Raw genomic sequence first — 23,557 nt, forward strand, 5'->3', positions numbered from 1 at the left:
ACACATCATAGGAAATACAAGATAAACTGAGTTGTTGCTATTTATGTAAGACCATATCTCTTTTTCGAGGAGGGCTAGGCCAGTCAAGTCAAGGGTGACTTTGTGAATACCTAACTCAGTCATCCAGATGTTCATCATACTGATCACTGCTGCAGTAGCCTAAGCTATATGGGTTATATCCTACTAAGAATAAAATAGACGGCCAGCTTCCAGTGCTTCAAGGCTCCTTCCACATGCCCAAACCATTAACTTGAGCTGATCTAGACACACTTCCTTTGTTTATAAGCTGTGCAATATAGAAAGACTTTCTTACAACAATAGACACATGTTGGTTAAAAGTTAAGTCACTGTCCACATAAGTTCCCAAATCTCAAACAGCTGGGTCAACTCTTAAGGGCATAAGAAATGTAGATGCCAAACAGGAAAGGTCCCAGCACAGAACCTTGGGGGACTCCACCGGTGGCCTGTCTCTTTATGGAGGTAACTTCCCCTATTTTGATTATCTGCATCCTTATGTGATTCAGTTGGCGGCATACAGGTTTATTCCCAGTTTAGTTAGCTTTTCTACTATACCCGAGTGAGAAATTTTCACAAGCTTTGGCCAAGTTGAGGCATGCGATGTGTACCATTTTGCATTCATCTATTGCTTTGGTGACCTTTTCAAAAAATCCACCAGGTGAGTAAGCATAACCTGCTCTTGAAAAATCTGAACTGAGACAGGTTCAGTGTTTGGAAGTTCCCTATGTCTTGACTGATTAATTCCATGATAAGTTCAGATTCATTAAAGGTGGATCATGCCTGTCAAACATGGTTCACGACTTTGAGAAAGTCACCAAGGCCCTGGATGAGGGAAAGACCGTGCATATCACCTGTCTTGACCTAGCCAAGACATTTGACAAAATCCCGTACTCTGGTATTATAGAGAAACTCTTCCAGTTGGGAATTAACCCCTACATTACCAGATTAGTAACCAAATGGCTCATCGACAGGAAACATACTGTCGACGTGGGTGACTTCACCTCTAGTAAAAGACCAGTCACTGGTGGCATACCACAGGGATCTGTGCTGAGCCCCTTACTGTTTGGAATTTATTTCTCAGAAGTCCAGACAAACTTGGATGACCTGTGGCTAACCAAGTTTTCTGACTATTGCAAATTGGGAGCAATCATTGAGTCCTCCATTGATGTTAATATACTGCAGACAGGGTTAACGCAGACAAATGATTAGTGAAAAGCCACGGATTAAAGATAAATGAAAAAAATGCATTATTATTCCCTTTGGTAAAGCTGACATCCCTGCTAAGTACATTATAGACAGCACCCACCAAGTGTTGACCCAGTGGTACATTACCTGGGTACTCAGGTTGATAACAATCTGTACTTTGACCACCACATGTCCACAGCAGTAAGTAAATCCTTCTATGTGGCACATCTTATAAGTAAAGGCATTGCATCTAGGTCTAAGGATGTTATAATTCCATTATACTTGACCCTCATCAGACCAATAATTGAATACAATACTCCCTTTTGCATCTACCTCACCAGACACTTGCAACAACTGGAGAGACTACAAGAGCTTTCTCAACAAGAAATTGCACAGGGTACACAAAACAAGTCTTGCATGGAAAGATTGAAAGCCCTGTCACAGTATTCTGTCTCCTGCAGGTTGCTAAGGGGTCATGCTGGAGAGAGAGAGAAACATTTCCTAGAGAATGCCAATTCTCTGGAACAAGCTTCCAGTTAATGTGAAACGGAGCCCCTTCCTGACCCTCTTCAAATGCAACCTAGACCAATGGATGGGTGACAGCAAATTCACTTCTGGGGTGGTACCCATGTCCCTCCTGGACAAAGGAAGTCTGTATTACTACCATAGACTCTTACCTCTGTGAATTTCACTCACCTACACACCGACAGTTGGGGCAACTCAGGATAAATATGGCTAGTCTTCTAAGGGCTCTAGGGCCATTGGCCTAGTAACCTCCTATAAACCTGTAAGTCTTTCCATGGCTTTGTCTATGAGGCTTGTCAGACTTATGAGTTTGTAATTGGGTCTGTGGAAGTTTCTCCCTTATGCAAGGGAATGACAGTAACTGTTCTCCCTTCGCTTGGTACAAAACCTGTATGGAGGCTGAGATTGAAGAGTGATGTTAGGGCTTTTGTTAAATTGTGCTTCATGTTATTTAAGATGCATCCAGCGATATTATCAGGACCCATTGATGCAGTATTTATTGCTTTTGATAGCAGTTTTAGGACTTGGTTATGTGTGATAGCTGGAGTTTGGTTGTGGGACCTTTCTACCCTTTGGTTTGATTTATATCTATTTACCTGCCTATTTATATATAGGTAGACATAGATCTGAATATTTATGTTCGCTTCTGAAGCATACGTTGCAGAACTACGAGATTCAGGAACAGCTTCTTCCCTAATGTCATCAGGCTGCTGAACTCTAGTAACCACTACACTCCATGATGTCCAACTGGGTCAGTAGAAACTGGCTCAATTTGTGCAAGAACCTGGTTACCAGTCTCACCTTATACTTAGTGCAATATTCACCATGACTGTAACTTATAGCCATCTAGGGCAGTAGCAATGCAGTAAAATATCTCTTTTTTCAGTGCAATACATGCAAATTTATAAATTAACCATAGTGCAATACTCTAATGTTCAGAGTGCAATATTCAATGTTTCTTTCTGTGCAAGGATCAGTGCCATGTCTTAACCAAGTACCTATGCAATACTAAAGGCTCATGCAAGTAAGTGTTCAGTTCAAAAAGTGTTAAAATGTATTTCTAATTATGTGCATTATTAGTCTGTCTACCTGCATGCCTGTGATGTAATAGCCAGGTGTTAACATGTGTAAATATCTGTGAAAATAGTCTATATATTGTCTGCACATTGAACTGGAGATACAGAATTTTGTTCAGTTTTTGCACTTGTGTGATTTCTGAATGACAGTAAAGTTTACTTTGACTTATGTATGTTTATATGGATCTCTGTCAGATTATTGATTGTCCAGAAATTCGAAGATCATATGGCTGAGACCATATGATTGATTTTTTGGAAGTTTAAACATTTTCAGTGGAGATAACTGTACAGCATGGTTTGAGAAATTCACCCTTTTCCTCACTGTAGTGAGATCTTGGAGTTGGTGTATTTAATTAGCAAGGGGTGTGGGGGAGCGGGCTTACCTCCTGCAAAAAAAAGTTAAAGAAATGGCTTCTATCCTGGCCGACACATTTAGTGCAAATGTTATAGTCCCCCTTTAATTACCTTGAAACAAGTTCTATTGGCCCTCTTAAAAGCTAAAAAATACCTTGTCCATAAGTCCTGATAATATACCAGTTTGCCTGATTATCAGTGCCAAATATGACCTATTTAAATCTCTACTCAACTTCTTTAATCTAGGTCTCTCCACTGATTACTTTCACGAAACCTGGAAAACTGCCTTTGTAATGTCATTACATAAGGATGGCCCAACTAGAGTCCGTGGTAACTGACACCCTTTTGTCTCAGTCATCATCATCATCAGCCCCCTTTTTCCCATTTTTTCTACACGGGGTCTGTGTATCATGTTAGCTGTTGCCAACTCTCTCGATTCAGTGCCACACTCCTGCCTTCTTCAACACTCATGTCTGACTGTCTCAGATCTTCTTTCACACAGTCCATCCACCTCTTTGCTGGATGTCCTCGCTGCCTCTTACCTTCTTTCTCTCTGCCCCAAATCTTCCTCACCAGATTGTCTTCTGCTTTTCTACACATGTGCCCAAACCACCGTAATATGATGTTCTTCATGTTTCACTGTTGCAGTCATTACATTTGGGTAATCTGCTGGCAGGTTGCCCTCAGTCGGCCTGATTTCCAAAGTCTTGGGTCCTGCATCGGTTGTTGTCTTCTCCTCTATGATGTCAGGTCATCAGGGGTATAAAACATGCAGCCGACGCCATTTTCTTCAGTCTTTCTTGCCGCACGGTGCCCGAAGCAGAAGCATTTCACAAGTGCCGGTCGGCCGATTACTGAAATATTCGAGTTTGAGTTTCAGAACTGAAGTCTTCACTAAAGCTAAGTACCCCGTTGGGGAAACTTTTTTCTTGCTTTTTACCGATGTCAGAAAAAGTTAATAATTGTATTACTTGTGGGAAGCAAATAACTCATAAGGATTTCCATTTATACTGTATTCCTTGCCTAGGCCCTGATCACAACGTGACTGGCTGTCAGTTTTGTGCTAGATTTAACCAACGCACTATTAAGCATCGGTATATTTTTGCATCAAAGTATTTTGGAAACAGATTTAACTACCCAGAAATGTCATTGGATAGCAATCCGACTACTGGAGTACATAAAAAACGCAAAGAAAAGGACAGAGAAAAGCAGTCGAGATCCAAAACCGACGACGAAGCTTTTCCTAAGCCAGTCGCCGGTTCGCCGGTACTCAGTGAGGCACTTTCGTAGCCCCTGATACCCGCTACCTTTGAGTCGCAGACCTCTACCGACACCCATGTGGAGTCCGGCATGCCGCAGGATACTCAAGGTATTGGACCAACGGATGTATCTCCCTCGGATGGGTGTGGTGCCACTGAGAAGGCACCAGCTTCTGAGGGTGTATTCAGACCTCAACATTTGTATATCAAACCGACGACAGCTGCAAAACCAAAGACAAAAGCAACTTCTAAAACTAAAAAACTGACGCGTGAGCCACGTGCACAGGCCTCTATGCCTAAAAAGCAGATGATCAAAATGGCTGAAGACCTTATTACCTTGATCAGGGGTACCCATCCCCCTCCAGATAAGGGGGGTACCCATCCCCCTCCAGATAAGAGGCCTAGGCAAGACACTGATTATGAATCTTCAGATCAGGTTTCTGTTTCTTCTGATTCCTCTTCTGATCAGGAATTATCTATACCTCCCTATGAGGATTCAGATGCTGAGGAGTTTATTCCATCTGCATCTTCTCCTGAGGATTATTAATTTGGAGAAACCTTGCATACTTTGAGGGAGTATTTTCACTGGGAGAGTCAAGACTTCTCAGAATCAAAAAAGAGGCTCAGGGATTTCCTTCTCCCTCAGCACAAGCCTTTAGCCATTCCCCCTGTTTTAGACATTGTGGATGATGTGTTTTCGGAGTCAAGCTTGACCCCTGACGCCTTACCTCTGACTCCCAGTAAGCCGGACAGATATTACAGGGCTCCTGACTTGCATCAATTTTTATTTAGAAACCCTGCTGCTGATCCTGAAACTATTTCACAGGGCCCAAAAGGGAGTTAAGGTCTCAAAAGCAAAAAATCCTACCCCCTCTGACAGAGATTCAAGGGCACTGGACAGATGGGGAAAAAAGGTTTATAAATCTGCAACCTTGGCAATCAGGGCCTTAAACTGTCAATTTCATATGCTTAAGTACCAACAACATGTTATGGGATTGCTGAAACAGAAAATGATGTTGATTTCAGAATGTGCAGAAAGTAAAGAATTGCAGGAATTATTGCATGCAGCTGAACAAGTTGGAAAGCATACTTTGCAATGTGGTTTTTATTCTTTAGAGGCCTCCTGCAGGGCCGCAGTTACTGGATCTGTGATTAGGAGGCATGCCTGGTTAAAGGAACAAAATTTGCCTGATCATGTTAAAGCTAAATTGCTAGATGCACCTTTACAGCATGATTCTCTGTTTGGTATTAAGGCAGAAGAGGTTTTAAAGAAAATGGAAGACAAAGCTAAGTCTATGCAGACTGTTAAAGACTTCTTACAAGTGCAGCCACCAAGATTCAGTAGACAATGGCCTACAAAAAACTGGTCCTTTCCTGTGTCAGACAGAGCTCAAAGGGGCAAATCCAGACGCCCTAAGGGTTCCAGATACCAGGCGCAAGACTCATATAGGTCAAAGCAATGGGGCACATCCACCTCCAAATCTGGAGGAGATAAAGCGCAAACCTACAGAAAGCAATCCCAATGATTTCCCTCTGCCTACACCAAGCACTTATTTTTTGGTAGCACCCATAGGGGGAAAATTAGCACTTTTTGCTCAAAATTGGCATTTAATAACCCAGGACAAGTGGATACTAAATATCGTATCACAGGGATACAGATTCCATTTCCACACTCTGCCAGATCTGCCAAAAAATCAATAGGCAGAGGCACAGAAACAGGTTACGTCACTCATGGATATGAGGGCCATTCAGACAGTACCAGAACAGGAAAAAGGACAAGGTTTTTGCTCAAGACTGTTCTTGGTACCCAGAAAGGACAAGGCGTGGAGGCCAGTTCTGGATTTATCGATTTTGAACACATACCTGGACATTCCAAAATTCAAAATGCTGACGTTGCAGCAGCTTTTGCCCATGCTGGGCAAGAATGCTTGGCTGGTGACTTTAGACCTAAAAGAGGCATACCTGCATGTCCCAATAAGACAGTCGTGCAGATGATACCTCAGATTCAAGGCTGGCTTAATGCATTACCAATTCTCTGCACTGCCCTTCGGCTTATCTACTGCGTCCAGGGTCTTTACAAAGTGCCTGGCACCAGTAATTGCATTTTGAAGACAAAGAAGTATACAAATATATCCTTACTTGGACGACTGTCTCATTCAAGCAGAGAACAAAGACACACTTCTTTGACACCTGGCATTTGTGAAAAGGCTTCTAACATGTCTAGGGTACACAATAAACGAAAAGGAATCACAACTGATACCCTCTCAAAAGACAACATTCCTGGGTGCAAACTTGAATACAACTGCCTAGATGGCTTACCTCACGCCAGGCAAACAAAGGCAACTGACTACCTACTTCAAACTGATGGCAACAAAAGCACAGTCTTCTGCAAGACAAATTCTGCAGGCTCTGGCTTCATGGCATCCTGCATCCTACTAATTTCATATACAAGACTGCATATGAGGAAACTTCAGTGGTACCTAAAAGGTTTATAGAGTCAACATTCACACAGTCTGGAAACAATGATTCCTCTCATTCCCTGCCTGCAACCGGAGTTTCTATGGTGGGCAAAGGCTTGTCACCAAAACATGGGAGATAGTCCTTCACTCTACCCCCTGCCAGCCAAACCTTAACAACAGATGCATCAGATTATGCCTGGGGGGCCCACATGGCAGGAAGATGCATTCAGGGCATATGGGCACCAAAACAAATGCATCTACATATCAACCAGAAAGAGATGCTAGCTGTTCAAAATGCCCTAACAGCCTTCAAGGACTTACTTCATCCAGGGCAACTACTGATAAAGATGGAGAACACCACAGTCATGTGGTATATAAACAAGCAAGGGGGCACACACTCTTACCCCCTTTGCAGATTAGCCATGGCACTGTTGGACACAGCTTTGGCCTACCAAATACATCTTCAAGCTCAATTCCTGCCAGGAAAACAAAACACTCTGGCAGACGATTTAAGCAGAAACCTTATGGATCCTCACGAGTGGAAACTAAATCCACAAGTCTTCAGCATGATAACAGACATGGGGGAGCCCAGACATCGATCTGTTTGCCTCTCCTCAAAATTATCATTTGAAAAGATTCTGCACAAGGACTTATTACAGACAAGCATGGAAAGTGGACGCTCTATCCTTTAGTTGGAAAAACCTGTCAGTTTACTCCTTTTCCTCCTCTGCCTCTTCTACCCAAGGTTCTCCTAAAAGTCAGACGAGAAGCCAAAGATGATATTAATTGCCCCAGAATGGCCCCACCAATACTGGTACCCAATCCTAAGGAACTTGTCTCGATACCCAGCTTGGACCTTGCCTCAAAGACCACAACTACTGTCCCAGCAAAACAATCAGATACTGCACAATCAAATACAGACTCTGAACCTGGCAGCATGGCTAATCATGTAATCATACAAACGGCACCTCTCAGTAAAGCTGTGATGGATGTCATTTAGGAAGCCAGAAGGCCTAGTACTAGAAAATCTTATGCTGACAAATGGAAGAGATTCTGTGCTTGGAATCGAGCACAAGGAACTGACACAGCAGAACCACATATTCCTCAGATATTACAATACCTGACTGAGATGCTTGACAAAGGCCCATCTTTCTCATCAATCAAAATCCATGCCTCTGCCATTTCAGCTCATTACAATACAGAGCCACCAATCTTTTCTCATCCTTTAATAAAACAGTATCTTAGAGGAGCCAAAAATTTAAGGCCTCCCAGAAGATCACCATTACCTGCATGGGACCTCAATTATGTGTTGGAAAAGCTCACCCTGCCTCCATTTGAACCAGCTGCTACCGCTGATATAAAGTTGTTATCATGGAAGACAGGTCTGCTACTAGCAATTACTTCAGCAAGAAGAGTTTCAGAGCTACAGGCCCTCATGGCTGTAGAGCCTTTTATCATATTTTACCCAGACAGGGTGTCTCTGAGGACAAATCCTACTTTTATGCATAGGCTGGTTTCCAGTGTGGCTCTTAACCAAACAATTCATCTGACAACTTTTTATCCAAATCTGCAGAGCAAAGGGGAGAGAATTCTGCATTCCTTGGACATACACAGACAACTAAGATTCTACTTGAGCAGGATTAAAGCTCTAAGAAAAACTGAGCAATGCTGCAGGATCAGAAGGAAAGGCTATTTCAAAGCAGACAGTTTCAAAGTGGATAAGCCACTGCATCCGTTTCTGCTACTTACACCATGGTAAACCTGTGTCCAAGGGCATTAGGTCACATTCCACCAGAGCTGTAGCTACTTCAGCAGCCTTTCTCAGAGGAGTACCAACCAAAGACATTCTAGAGGCTGCTACTTGGAGTCCTGTTCACACCTTTACAAAGCATTACCATTTGCCTCTTTACTGTAAGTCCAGGGCAGGCTTTGCCACTGCAGTGCTGTAGGGCCTTATAGCCGCACCTAATACTGCTTAGCTCCAGCCTCCTAACCATAGCTTTGGGCTTCTACCCGAATGTAATGACTGCAACATTGAAACACGAAGAACATAGTACAGTTGTGTACACTTACCATAAATGTAGATGTTCGAGTGTATTCACTGTTGCAGTCCAGGTTACCCTCCCGCCATCCCCCTGTTATTCTAAAGTTTGTCTTTCCATCTCTATGATGAAGGTAAAGTTTATATTGATGCATATGTGTGTGTGTGTGTGTGTGTGTGTGTGTGTGTATATATATATATATATATATATATATATGTATACATATATATATATATATATATATATATATATATATATATATATATATATATATATATGACATTGGGGGCAAGAAAAACTAAAGAAAATGGTGTCGGCTGCATGTTTTATACCCCTGACGACCTGACGTCATGGAAGAGAAAACAGCAACCGACGCAGGACCCAAGACTTTGGAATTCAGGCCGACTGAGGGCAACCTGCCAGCAGATTACCCAAATGTAATGACTGCAACAGTGAATACACTAGAACATCTACATTTATGGTAAGTGTACACAACTGTACTTTCTCTTTACTGCAATTGGAGCTATTTTTGTTTCTGCTCTTATGTCCTCATTTCTTTGTCTGTACCACACTATGCATCCTACCACCTTTCTCAGGCATTTCATTTCCATCACCTCTAGCTTCTTCAACTGTTTTGCCTTTACTGCCCAGGTTTCTGTCCTGTACAGCAGTACTGGTCGCACCACTGTCTTGTACACCTTACTTTTCAGTTTGTTTGGCATTCTTTTGTCATAGACTACACCTGATACTGTGTGACAGTTGACTGCAACCCCTCTGATTCTAGCTTTGACCTCTTCATTCAGACTACCCTTCTCCTCAACCACCCCTTCTAGATATTTGAAGCTGTTTACCTGTTCCACTATCTTCCTTCCTGTTTCTGTTCTCAGGTTTTTCCGATTTCCCCAATTTGCTGGCATTACCACCGCCTTATCTGCGCTTAATTTCATCCCATGTGGCTGCAGATTTGCATTCCATTCTCCGATCCTTTGCTGAAGTTCTAGTTCAGAGTCTGTCTATACTGCCACATCATCTACATACAGCAGCTTTGTTGATCTGTCCCTTCCAACCTGTTTGCTAATGTAGTCCATCACCAATATGAACAGCAGTGGGGTCAGAGCTGAACCCTGGTGTACACCCACTCCCACTAGGAACCCCTCTGTGAGGCCGAACACTGTTCGTACTTGAGTCACTGGGTCCTTGTGCATAGCCTGCACTAATTCTTCTAATGTTTCTGGAACTTCAAACCACTGCAGTACTGCCCAGATCAGCTTTCTTGGGACCTTGTCATATGCTTTCCCCAAGTCTAGGAATGCCCTGTTGGACTCTCTTCTCATCTCTAGCTTCTTCCCAAGTATTTGTCTCAGTGCGAACATCAGGACAATTGAGCTGCATCCTGATCTGAATCCGAACTACTTAACTACCATCTTATATTTTACTACTCTGTGTATCCATTTATCAATCACCCTCTCCAGAAAATTTCATGCAGTGTGATAGGAGTTTGATGCTTCTGAAATGTCCACAGTTGTGGATGTCCCCTTTGTTCTTGGACACTGGCACGAGTATGCTTGTTATTCAGTCATCTGGGATATGCCTTTCTCTCCACACTGCTATTAGTAGCCTTGGGAGCCATTTCTCACCTATCTCAACCAGTATCTTTATCATGTCTGCTGTGACCTCATCTGAGCCTGCCACTTTCCCTAACTTCATCTTCCTCAGTGCTGTTCTTACTTCTTCTAAGGTGGGCTCCTCTTCTTCTCTCATCATAGGCTGTTTCTGGGGCAGTGCAAATTCTGTGTGGTTTTCTTTATTCAGAAGCTGCTGGAAATATTCCTTCCATCTGTCTTTGATGTCCTGTGGACTGGTGAGCAGGTTGTTGCTGGCATCCCTTATGTAGGTGTCTGACTATCTTCTTTATCTTTCTGTTTTTGCCTTGCAACCTGATATAGTTTCTTTATGCCCCTTACTGAGTCACTTTCCAGAAGATGGTGCCTCCGATTCCCAATTCTTTGTTATTGCAACTTCTTTTTTAGCCAACCAGTAGTCCTTCATAGCCTGGTCAGTCTTTTCTATCTCCCAGTTCTTCCTGCACTCCTCCTTTCTTTTGATGACTTCCTGGACTTCTGCATTCCACCACATCTTTCCTTATGTACCTTATTTCCAGACCTGGCTTGGCCACATATCTTTTCTGAGACCTTTTTATCTCAATAGCCTGATATAAAAAGTTATGGATCATATTACTTCAGACCTCATTAATGTGGCCTTTAAGAATGACACCGAACCCTCATCAATTTGACTTTTTCAAAGGAAGGTCTTGCTTGTTTTAACCTGATTTATTTTTTGAAAAAGAAACCAAAGGAGTGGATAGCTGTTAAGAAGTACATACAAAATATGTGTACCTAGCTAAGGCCTTTGACACTATTCCCCATGCAAGCATAATGGACAGACATACAAATACGAACGTAAATCCTTATTTTGTGAAAGAACCCATGTAGTTAGAGCCGCAGTTGCTAGTTCTGAAAGTAAAAAAATTACCAGTGATATATGATGAGGCTTAGTATTTCCATTCCCCACCCCACCCTTTTTGGTATCTATTTCTCAGACCTTCAGGCCAACACTTCTAGCCTGTAGTTGTCAAAGTTTGCAGATGACTCTAAATTGGGTGTTGTCATTTGATTGTCTTCTGACTCACAGTGGTTCCAGCATGGGTTAGACCATGTTAACAGTTGGTGCAGGGACAGTGTTAGATTAAATGTGAAAAGATTTAACATGTTTTATTTGGTAAGCAAAATATTGTCACATACCATGTAAATGATACAACCCTCCAATCAGACACTGTCATAAGGGACCTAGGCACTCTTGTTAATAACTTTCTTATCGTTTCACTATCATGTCTCTGCAGTAGTTCAGAAAGCCTTCTTTTTGGCTCATCTAATTTCCAGAGGCATTTTCACTAGATCTGAAGAGCTCTTAATTCCCCTTTACTCATATCTCATCAAGCCCATTATTGAATTTAATGCACCTTTTGCCATGTAATTGTCTATATATGTCATTTAACTTGACACCTCAGGAATTTCCAGCTAATAAAGATGATCTCAAAAATCTTGGTTATCAGGACAGACTGGCACCACTCTCTCTGTACTCATTTTCTTCTAGATTCCACTTTGGAGATCAGTGTTTGGCCTTTGAAGCCACGAAAGGTCTGACCCTCTTTCACCCATCTATTACTTTATACAACAAATGGTGTCTTAAATGCCAAGTTAAGCAACTAAACCTTCATCAATGAATAAATGCTCAGATCTGCTCTAAGCTACAGCAGAATGACATTAAAAATACTGATCCCAAGGATATTGCCAATATCCTGGCAGATCGATTTAGTGCCAACTTCACCCCCCTCTCACCCCCTAAATGGCCCATCTCAATACCAAAATATTGCCAAATTCCAGTAATCACGGCCACACTGATAGAAACCGCACTCTCCAAAGCTAAGAATACAGCATCCATGGGACCAGATGACATCCCGGGCTGTGTACTACATGAACTACAAAATGAACTGGCACCTCACCTAAGTGTCATGTTTAATTATAGCTTCACCTCAGACTTTGTGCCCATTGAGTGGCGCACAGCTACAATTATCCCACTCCACAAAGGGGGTTCCACCTTGAATCCCGGGAACTACCGTTCCGTCAGTCTGACGAGCCTGATCTGCAAGGGCATGGAACTCATTATCATGAAATTTATAAACAAAGACATTGGCAACCTTCAGACACTGGACCCCACCCAGTTTGGGTTCGTGAAGGGCCAGTCTTGTCTCCTGAACCTGATTGACTTCTTTGAATCAGTCTCCAAAGCTGTGGGTGAGGGTAAGGAGATCCACACAGCCTATCTGGACCTCACCAAGGCCTTTGACACCATCCCCCCACTCTGGAAACATAGACAAACTTACTAAGCTGGGCATAATTCCCTACATCACTCGATGGGTTGCCAACTGGCTTACTGACAGAACCCAGACTGTAAAAGTAGCCGACTCCAAATCCAGCTCCAGCTCCAGACAGGTGACAAGTGGAGTACCTCAGGGTTCAGTCCTGGGACCGCTCTTGTTTAGCATCTACTTCTTTGAAGTACAGGCCAACACTAAGGGACTCTGGCTAACAAAGTTTGCAGATGACTACAAACTGGAAGCCATTATTGAATCCCCAAATGATGTGGATATTCTACAGAAGGACCTTACAGAAACAGATGCTTGGTGCCAGAGCCATGGACTCAAGCTTAATGCCAAGAAATGTATAGTTATCCCCTTTGGGAAAAAACATGTACCCATGAGTTACCACATAGGTGGCAGTACACTAAACACCGAAACTGTTTCAAGAGACTTAGGGACACGGGTGGACAGTGGTCTCACCTTCGATAACCACAATGCCACAACAGTCAGGAAATCCTTCTGTGTGGCACAACTCATCACTAAGGACTTATCATGCAGAAAAAAGGAGGCCGTTGTCCCACTGTACTCATCCCTCATTAGACCCATTATAGAGTACAACGCCTCATTTGGTATGTACCTCACAAGACATCTGCAACAGCTAGAAAGGCCACAGAAATACCTCTCTAAAAGAATCATAGACCTAAAGTAGATGCCCTATGCTGACCGTCTAAAAAAAACTCCAGCTATACTCTGTGGCATATCGTCTACTCAGAGGTGATCTCTGCTTAACATACAAGGCCATGTCAAACCCTGAGCTGTTGGACATGCTCCAATTAAAGAAATCCCAATCCCTCAGAGCCACACGCTCCAGGGATCTAAACCTTGTCATCACAATGAACAAAACATGCTGGAGGGATAGGTTCCTGACCCAGAGACTCCCCATACTCTGGAATAGACTGGCCATACATGTCAAGCCTCCTTGGCCCTCTTCGAAAGGAACCTTGACAATTGGATGGGAGATAGGAAATTCACCTCAGGGATCACGTCAGTTGCCCTGCTAGACAGGGGTCTAGGAAAGTAAATATTGTGGGAAGAAATATCCAGGGAATTGTTATGGCTAGGCTTGTGCCTAGTACCAACCTATGAACCTAAATATGCCACATTGACTTGATAGATTCATATCTGACTGTATCTGTCACCACCGGAACAAACTTTCAGTGCATGTCAAGCAGATTGTGCACTTACTATCTTCACAGTAAACCCAGATAATTAGTTGGGAAGCCTCAAATTTTCTGCCAGTTTTCTTTCCTCATTGAGGCAGGAGGGAAATATTTTTTTCTTGGCTAGGCTTTTGATTAGTCTGCAGCTATGAATCTGTGGATATGTTTGTGTGTGTGTGTGTGTGTCTGTGTGATGGAATTAAACCTTGCAAGTCTGGACCACAGGAAACAGCTCCTTAGTCCTGTAAGCCAGTCACCAGACAACAGCTCCTTAATCCTCTAAACCAACTGCCAGACTACTGTAACTTGTCATATATGTATATCTATATATATGTATATATATATATATATATATATATATATATATATGTGTGTGTGTATGTATATATATATATATATCGGTCTACCTTAGAACACCGACAGTACGAAATGCCGATGACGAGAACACCGACAACGGAAGACCAACAACGGAAATAACCGACAGTTCAAAATCCGGACACTGAAAACACCGACCTGTGAAACGAGCGCTACTGTGTAAGTATTCGATAGTGACGGACATTAGGGTGCGGGTAAGTGTGCATTAGTGAAGGACTTTAGGGTTAGGGTGTGGGTAAGGTAAGTGTGCGATAGTGACGGACTTTAGGGTTAGGTTTGCGGGTAAGGTAAGTGTGCAGTAGTGACAGACCTTATGTTAGCGTTTGGGTTAAGGTTAGTGCATAGATAGTTGTGTATGTAAGGTTTTAGTGTAGGTTTGTAAGGTTTTTGGTATGCTTGTGTTGTGAGTCGGTGTTATGGTGTTCGGTAATGTGGACTGTCAGTTTTGTGTGGTTTCGGTGTTTTGGTGTCGGCGATTTGGCTGTCGGGTTTGTGGTGTTTCGGTGTAGTGTAGGGGATCCATATATATATATATATATATATATGAAACTTGCACAGTGATCTGCAGACCGATTGCCTATTATGTGGCAATGAACCCGTATAACTCATTATATATATATATATATATATATATATATATATATATATATATAGATATATATATATATATATATATATATATAGATCTGTATGGTTTACTATCAAAATTTCGAACCGAACTCCGTCGACTGCACTTTGTTTAAACACAGAAATTCGAAAACGGCAATGTCAAACATCAAAAGCCAAACTCGGAACGGGTTTTAATGGCTAAGTGTCTCCTTCCCTCTCGGAATCTTAAGAGTTGCAAGAAGACTTTAGATGGCGTTGTCCTTGAAACAAACAAGGGCATTAACTCCTACTCATCCCAGAGTCCCCTTCCCCACTAAGATTAATGTCCTCCATTGGAGAAATTTAATTGCTCACATTTGTACTTAATTAGCCATAGTGATGTCAGTTACTTCAGTGCTGGTGGCTGATTCAGTGTCATTGACATTAAAGCCGCTTTAATGTGTTCATTGACACTGACAGTGCTATGACTAATGAGGTGTAAATTACCTCAGTGCTGGTAACTTACTCCACATCAGTAGCTCTTTCTGGAAAAAAAGCAGCTTAAATATGTTAAAAATATATTTTGTTGTGCAAATAAAGCAGCAGAATCTTTAATTGTTCATTAAAATGTGTGTGTTTTTTACACATTTATGTCATTTATACTGAACAGATGTGGAACATTACATGTTTTTGCAGCCTAAATATATTTTGTAGATGTCCTGACTGAAATTTATTTATTTTTATTTTATTTTACATTTGTTGACCGGGATAGTCCAACTGGATACATGTCCATTTTCAGGGGAGGCCCGGGGAGAAAAACTCCAAGGTCAGCAATTTAGGGTGAAATTGAAGTGTATTAACCCACCAGATGCGCAGTAGCAAGCCCTGCCCATACCTCACCTGCAACCATTTTGACTGCACCGCCTACCATTTGATTGAAAAGATTAGACAGATTATAAAAAAAACATTATGTGTTTAACATAAAAACGCAAATGCAATTGATGTGAAATCAAATAATTTTTTTATTTCGCAAAGTTAATCGGGTTAAAAGTACAAAGGCAAGTACTGTTTGTACAGTTACATTTATAAACAGAAAACACTTAGATGCATGTGCTTATTTCTTTATTTCGCAAACATAATCGGGCCAAAAAATGCAAAAAAGGCAAAAAACAGATAACTAGGCACCATGTGTGCCCTTGTTCCGTTCATTGTCTTGAATTGCTTCTTGCACATAGCCCACATAGCTTCCACGGAGACAATGAACGGAACAAGGAGACACATAAGTTATGAAGCGACTCATAATTAAGTCATAAATTAATATGCTATGACTAGATGCAACACCATGTTAATGTTATATTATTTGAATGGAAAGGCCATAATTACTCGATTCAACGCCTTTATGTAGTGCCTGTTAAACATTATATTGTTTGAGTGGAAAGGGACTAATCATTATTCTCATGTGTTTGTGCTTTTAATTATATTTCTGCTACATGACACGGATTTACTGTTACATTAGCATTGCGTGTCAATCACGGCACATTGCAGTTGTTAATCTCCACCCTCCCGCATGTCAGTCACGGTGGGCATGCCCATTCCTGCATGAACTCGGTGGTGGGTTAATACACTTCAATTTCGCCCAATTTAGATTAAAAAATACAGTATTTACAGTAGTTAACACATTTAAGGAAGCAGTTAAGTTTAAGATACAATATTTACGGAGGTTACATACATAGGTAAATTATAGAAGTTCCAGGGTTAAAGAAAATCCTGAGAGTAGGTCATCATTAAGTAAGACAAGTCAGCTAAAAATATTGTTGTTAGTTACAGATGCAATATTTACAGTGGTTACATACCTAAACATGTTTAGAGTTAAACAAAGTAAAGGTCAGGGTAGTGCCACAGGTAAGCTAAAATTACTGTTTTTGTCTCATTGTCAAGGAGAGTTAGTCAGGTTTGCTGCATTGACATAGCCAGTTTATTGTTGGATGTTTAAGTCTAGTCTTGAATTGACTCAGGGAGTTGAGCAAAGTAATTTCGGTTGGTAGAGAGTTCCAGGATCTGCCTACAGAGTTTGCGAAGAGAGAGTCACCGGCGGAGTTATTAGTTTTGATAATCTGGACTAGTAATTTGATAGAGGATCGAAGAGGTCTGGGATTGTGATAGGGGGTGATAATATTTTTAAGAGCAGGAGTATTATCTGGATTGTAAAGAATCTTATGGGCAGTAATCATAAGGTTATACTGCATCATGCTGGGTAATTCTAGCCACCCAAGCTGGTTTAGGTTAGTACAATTTTATTTATTTTATTTTTTATTTACATGTGTTTACTGGGAAATTCCAACTGGACACAGGTACTTTTTCAGCGGATGCCTGGGGAGAAAAACTCCACATCATGTACATGATAGAGATACAAAGTTGCAGCAATAGTAAACAACATTACAGGTTGTTGGCTTTAATACAATAACAAGATATTGATTATCAACAGTATATACACGAAATGTTGCAAGTTAAGATAGTTTGTTGTCATTTATAATATTAGTAACAAAGTTGTCAGACGATGTTAAATTATGTAAAGACAACTAGCTATTTTTGACTGTGGTTAGTAGTGGCGGTAGTATAGTTGGGTTAAGAGTATAGGTGGGGGGGGGAGATAAGGGTGGGAGTGTTAGTCTGGATTAGAACAAGGACAAAGCCAGTGCAAATTTAAGTAGAGTTTGAGTGCACTCTTGAAAATGCTGCTGAAAGGTAGAGTAGTTATAGAGGGTGGAAGATTGTTCCAAAGTTTAGATGTGATGCATGAAAATATGGCCTCTCCTGCTGAGTTTTTGGGTTTGATAACAGTGAGTTGATTTTTGTTGCTTGATCTTAGGGGCCTAGTGGGATGATAGGGGTGGAGAAGGGTTTGGAAGGGAAGGGATGTTAAGGGGGTGGTTAATAAGTCTATGAGCAAGGGTGAGTTGATTAAAGTGAAGGAGATGTGGGAGTTCTAGCCAGTTTAGTTCTTTAAGGGAGATACAATGATGGCTGCGGTAGGAGGTTCCAGTGGCAAATTTAGCAATTTTGTTGTAACAAGCATCCAGCTTGTGTAGGTCTGTCTGTCTAAGGTTGGTACGTATGGGGGATGCATAGAATAGGGTGGAGATTAGCTGGGAATTGGCTATGGAGATTCTAGCCACCTTGGTTAGGAATTGGCGGCTTCGATATAATGCACCAGAGATATGTGGGTGTCAAATCTAAGTTTGTTGTCTATTTCCACACCAAGTAATTTTATGTGTTCTGATGGAGAGATGATGGTATTGTCTTTGGCAAGAATGTTGAAGTGGGGGGGGTGTTTTGGGTGCCTTTGGAAGGTTGGAACAGGAGAAGTTTTGTCTTACTTGGGTTGAGTAGGAGCTGAGCATTGGATAGCCAGCTTTCTACAGAAGAGAATGATTCCTGTGAGATTTGTTGTAGTTCTTGTAGAGTGGGGGCAGAGCAGATGAACGTAGAGTCATCTGTATACTGTATAAGAGACGCTTGTGTGGTGGCAATATCTAGGTTGTTAGTGAAAAGTGAGAACAGCAGAGGGCCAAGGATAGACCCTTGGGGAACTCCGAGAGTAACTGGGAGGCAAGGTGATGTGTTATTGTCCCAGATTACTGATTGCTGGCATCCATGTAGATAGCTGTGGAACCAGTTGCAGGCTGGTTGTGAGAAGGAGAGGCTGGGGAGAGTAGAGAGTAGTAGCTCATGAGATACTATGTCAAAGGCCTTTGAGAGATCTAGAAATATGGCAGTAGAGAAGAGGCCATTGTTTTTGTGATGAAGTATAGTGTTGGTGAAGGAGAGCAGAGCAGAGGTAGTGCTGTGATATGGCCTGAAACCATATTGGGTTTTGGAGAGGAGATTATTAGCTAGGAGGTAGTTGGAGACCTGGGTGTTGATACATTTTTCAAGTATCTTGGAGAGAGGGGAGAGGATAACAATGAGGCGGTAATTGGAGAGGTCAGTGGAGGGAGTACCTTTGTGGAGGGGAATGATGTGGGATATTTTCCATATTGAGGGAACATAGCCTTCTCTTATGGAACTGTTGATTAGAATTGAAATTGGGTAGGCTAGTGTATCAGATGCAGTTTTCAAGTATTCGGAGGGGAGGTTGTCAGCTGCGAGTTTGGTGGGTTTAAGTTTTAACAATAGTCTTTTTATGTTGGAGGTAGGTACTGAGGTGACAAAAAGAGGAGTGGGGGTTTAGGGTTAGGAGTTAGGGGGGCTGTTGTAAGGAAGTGTTGTTTGTTTAGAGATGATATAGTTTCAGTGAAGCGTTTGTTGAAGGATTCAGCAACCTTCCCTGGGTGGAGGATATTGTTAATAGTGGACCAGAATTGCTTAGAGTTGTGGTTGGTAGAGTTTAGGGTGGATTTATAGTAGAGAGATTTGTCTAATTTTATATGCTTTTTGGTTTTATTGCGCAGTTCAAAGAATGATTGCCCATCTGAGTTATTTTTGGTTAGTCGCCAGTGCTCCCAGGCCTTATCTCTGGATTTCATTAGGGTTCTGATGGTCTTTTGTAACCGTGGGGCATGCCTGGATCTGACTTTGGCATTTCTTACAGGAGCATGGGTGTTTAGGATGGAGAAGAAGGTACTGTTGAAGAAGTGGACAGCCTAATCTAGGTTGAAGTATTTTAGTGGTGACCAGTCAATTTTTTGCAGGGAGGAGATGAAGGAGTTGGGGTTGAAGTTGGACTTGTTCCATATTTGCCTGTGGATAATGGGCTTCAGACTGTTTGTGTGGTGCCAAATTTGGAAAGTGGGGGAGTGGACACTGTGACTGTCAGGTAAGCAGCCTGCTAGATAAGAGTGAGGGGCTTTGTTGACTAGGATCCAGTCAAGTAAGGTATGATTGTTAGGGTTTTTGTTGATTCGGGTAGGGGATTGAATGAGTTGAGTGAACCCATGGAGATTAAGGTGAATGGTTGGGAGACTGTTATTACAGGATAGCCAGTTGATGTTAAAGTCACCAAGAATGATGGTTTCCTGGGGAAGAGATAGAGTAGCCCATCTCAGGAGATTTTCTACTCGTGTGATATTTTGCCCTGGTGGGAAATAGCATCCTCTGATATTGATTGTTTTGTTTGGGTTTAGTTTGAGATTGGCATAAAGGATTTATTCATTGTTGTGGTGAGGGGCAGATGAGTTCAGGAGTTGAATACTGAGGTGGTGTTTAAATGTCAATGCTACACCACCTCCTTTTTTGGACAATCTGTCTATGTGAAGGATGTTGTATTCAGGTGGAAGTATTTCCTCACTTTTGATGTGAGGTTTGAGCCAGGTTTCAGTTAGGAAGAGAATATCTGGGGAAATATATGCTTATGCTGGCGTGTAGGTCTTGGATTTTATTGCATATGCTTCTGATGTTTAGGGACATTATAAGTAGGTCTATTGTTTTCTTGTTGGCTAGCAGTTGAGTTGTGGGGGGTAGCTTGGATTAGGGTTTGTGGTTGGGTTGGATTTGGGAGGATCAGGGTTTGGATGGATGTCTCCAGCAAGGGCTAGTTTATAGAGGGTGTTTAGGATATGTTTTATATACATAGTAAATTGCTTATGGTATCTTAGGGATATTTTATTTTTGAGTGTGTTAGGTGTTTGGTAAAGGAGTGTGTGTATTGGGAGGATGATTTTGGTGGCAGGGGTTGTGTAGTTATAGTGTAAATGTTTGATGGAGGTTGTTGAGAGAGTACAGTGGAAGTTGTTGGGGCATGTGACTGTGGTGCCATGGTAGGATGTAATGTGAGCTAGAACTATGCAGGTTATGATTGTTATTATATTAGGAAGTAGCATGATTGTGTTGGATGTAGGGGGAGGGGTGAGTAGTGGTGTAGCCTAATTGCTGGCAATTAGGGGTGGTGTTAAGGCTAAGAATAAATGTAGAGGTACTGGGGGCGGGTGGGAATAGGGGGCAGGGAGCGGGCTACCCCCCAGGCTAAAGATATGCAGGGTAAGTGTCTAAATAGCCAAATTGTTGGGAGTTGTTAGAGTGTAGTAGGGAAAAACTATCTATAGACCTGATTTTAGCTGTGTCCTTTCTGGGTAGATACCTAGTTTGAAGCAGACAAAAAGTGATAGTTTAAGTACCTTTTTGACTCTAGTTTGCAAGTGGGCAATTCCAGTGTATCTACTTGATTACCTTTTTTCGCCTAGAGCTTTATCTTGGTTTACTGATAACTAAAAAGAAAAAGTTAACTGGGGAATGTATTTATAGCAGATGGGGGTGGTGGTGCAGCTGCCGTTCCTAGCTGTGGGTAGAGACAGTTATTTTAGCTTCAGACCAGGTACTTTCTACTGTAACAGGCTAAGAGGGAAAGGTAGCTAGACACCTACAGTAACCTATCTTCTTTCCAAAGCCCTTGAGTCCTTGTGGCTGGTTTCTCCACTGCAGATGCGGCCAGTGGTTAAGGATTCAGCAAGTGGGGGACTGAGAGAGAACCCGTTCGCAGGGACAGTGGTCACTAAATAAAAAGATGGAGACAAAAACAATTATTACGTTAAGTTCTCTGAAAGGGGAATGAGAGAGAACTGCTGTAAAAATTAACTGAAATAATAAATTATCACCCAGGCAGGAAGGGTATTGGTTTTAAGAGTTGCAGCACTATACACTATTTACACAGGTGCAAAGTGTTTAGTAAAAAAAGGCTCAGGCAACTGTTATGCATTCGCATATGAAGCCCTTGACATAAAAAAAACTTTACTTAGTGATATATACCAGATAATTTAGGTAGCCCATACATTTAAAGAAACAGTTCTATCACAGGTATAGCAGTACTAAATTATCAACAATTGTATACAACAGGTACTTAAAGTGAGGAGTCCTATAAGGCAGGCCATTGGCAAATCTGGCAGTATGGTTACAGCAGATAGAGAGTTTGTTAAGGACAGATTTATTTAGATGGGAGAGTATCGGGGATGCATGCAGAAGAGTTGAAAGTAGGTGAGAGGGAGCTATGGCAAATCTAGCAGGAGGGGTTAAGAAAGCTTTTATCCAGTAAAGTGAGTCTAGTTTTTCATTGATGGTCTTAATGGATTGATTAACATGTAGGTCAAATTTAAGATTGTTAGTGATGATAACACCTAACAGTTTTGTAGAGGAGTCTGGGGAGATTATTGTGCCATTATTGGATTTAATGGTAAAAGTGAATTCAGTAGACCTGTGTGTTGCTGAGAAAAGAAACAGTTTTTTTTTTTTTTTAGGGGGATTTAGGATCAGACAAGACCAGAAAGCCAGTTTTCAGTTATGTTAAAGGTGGTTTGTGTAGCTGACCACAGTTCGTTTGGAGATGTGGCTGAGCATCTCAGGGTGGAGTCATCAGCATATTAGACACAGCTGACTTTAGGGATAGCAGAATAGAGGTCGTTAATGAAGATGGAGAAAAGAAGGTACCCTAGTATGAATTCCTGGGGTACACCTAGTTTGTTGGGTAGGGGTTTAGAAAGTTTGTTTTGCCAAAGGACAGTCTGCTGTCTATCATTCAGATAGTATTGGAACCATTGGATGGGTGTAGTATCTAGGCAGAAAGTTTTGAGGGTGTGGATTAGCAATTGGTGATCCACCATATCAAATGCCTTGGAGAGATCCAAGAAGAGGGCTTAAAATATCTTATTGTTATTGCGATTATGATTTATGGTATTGGAGAAGGCTAGAAGGGCTGAAGTAGTGCTGTGGTGAGGTTGGAAGCTGGGCTGGGAGTCTGTCATGAGGTTATTCTGAGTTAGATGGTGCATCAGTTGTCTGTGGATACATTTTTCCATAATTTTTGCAAGTGGGGATAGTATTGCTATTGGCCTATAATTGGATAACTCAGTAGCGCTACCTCCTTTGTGAAGTTGGATTACATGGGTTATTTTCCAAATAGAAGGGATTCTGGCTTCTGCTGTTATTCAATAGATTAGTATCGAGATGGGGTGGGCATTGGCATCGGCTGCTTTTTGTAGATTCTCGTCAGGGAGTTGAACAGCGGTGATTGTAGCTGGTTTTAGTTTTTTAATCAAGGTACGGATGATTGAGGTGGCAACTGGTAGGTGGCTCGCTAGGGCTTGAATAGTCACAGTAAAGAAATGGTTAAAACTGTCAGAGACTTCCTCAGAAGGTTTATCAATGGTGGCTGCAGGGACTGGGGTAGAAGTGTGTCCAGGATGTAATAGTTTATTTAAACCTGGCCAGAACTTCTGAGGCTTGTTTTGATTGATTTATTTCCTGTAGATTATAGTAGTAGTTTTTTTTTGTCTTGTAGAATGTTTTTTTAGCGTTGTTCCTTATTTGCCTATATTTAATGTGATCTTGGGGGTCTTTAGTAGTTCGCCATAATGCCCATGCTTTATTTCTAAGACTGATTTTTAGTTTAGACCCTTTGAATAGCCATGGTGCAGTTCTTGTCTTAGTTCTTGTTAAGCGAATGGGTGCATGATAATCAAGGATTTCTAGGAATTTGTTGTTAAGTATGTGACTGTTTCATCTAAGAAGAGGTGTTTTAGAATTGACCATTTACATGAGTTAAGCTCTTG

The 23,557-nt window shown here is 41.7% G+C and overlaps 1 protein-coding gene across 3 annotated transcripts in view; it reads left to right on the plus strand.

The window, feature by feature from the left end:
• AQR (aquarius intron-binding spliceosomal factor) overlaps positions 1-23,557 on the plus strand; it is a 2,539,865-nt gene that overhangs the window by 649,879 nt on the left and 1,866,429 nt on the right. The window lies entirely within an intron of this gene.

This window comes from Protopterus annectens, chromosome 6.part0 (assembly GCF_019279795.1).
Source record: "Protopterus annectens isolate FY-2018-M chromosome 6.part0, PAN1.0, whole genome shotgun sequence".
Lineage (NCBI taxonomy): Eukaryota > Metazoa > Chordata > Ceratodontiformes > Protopteridae > Protopterus > Protopterus annectens.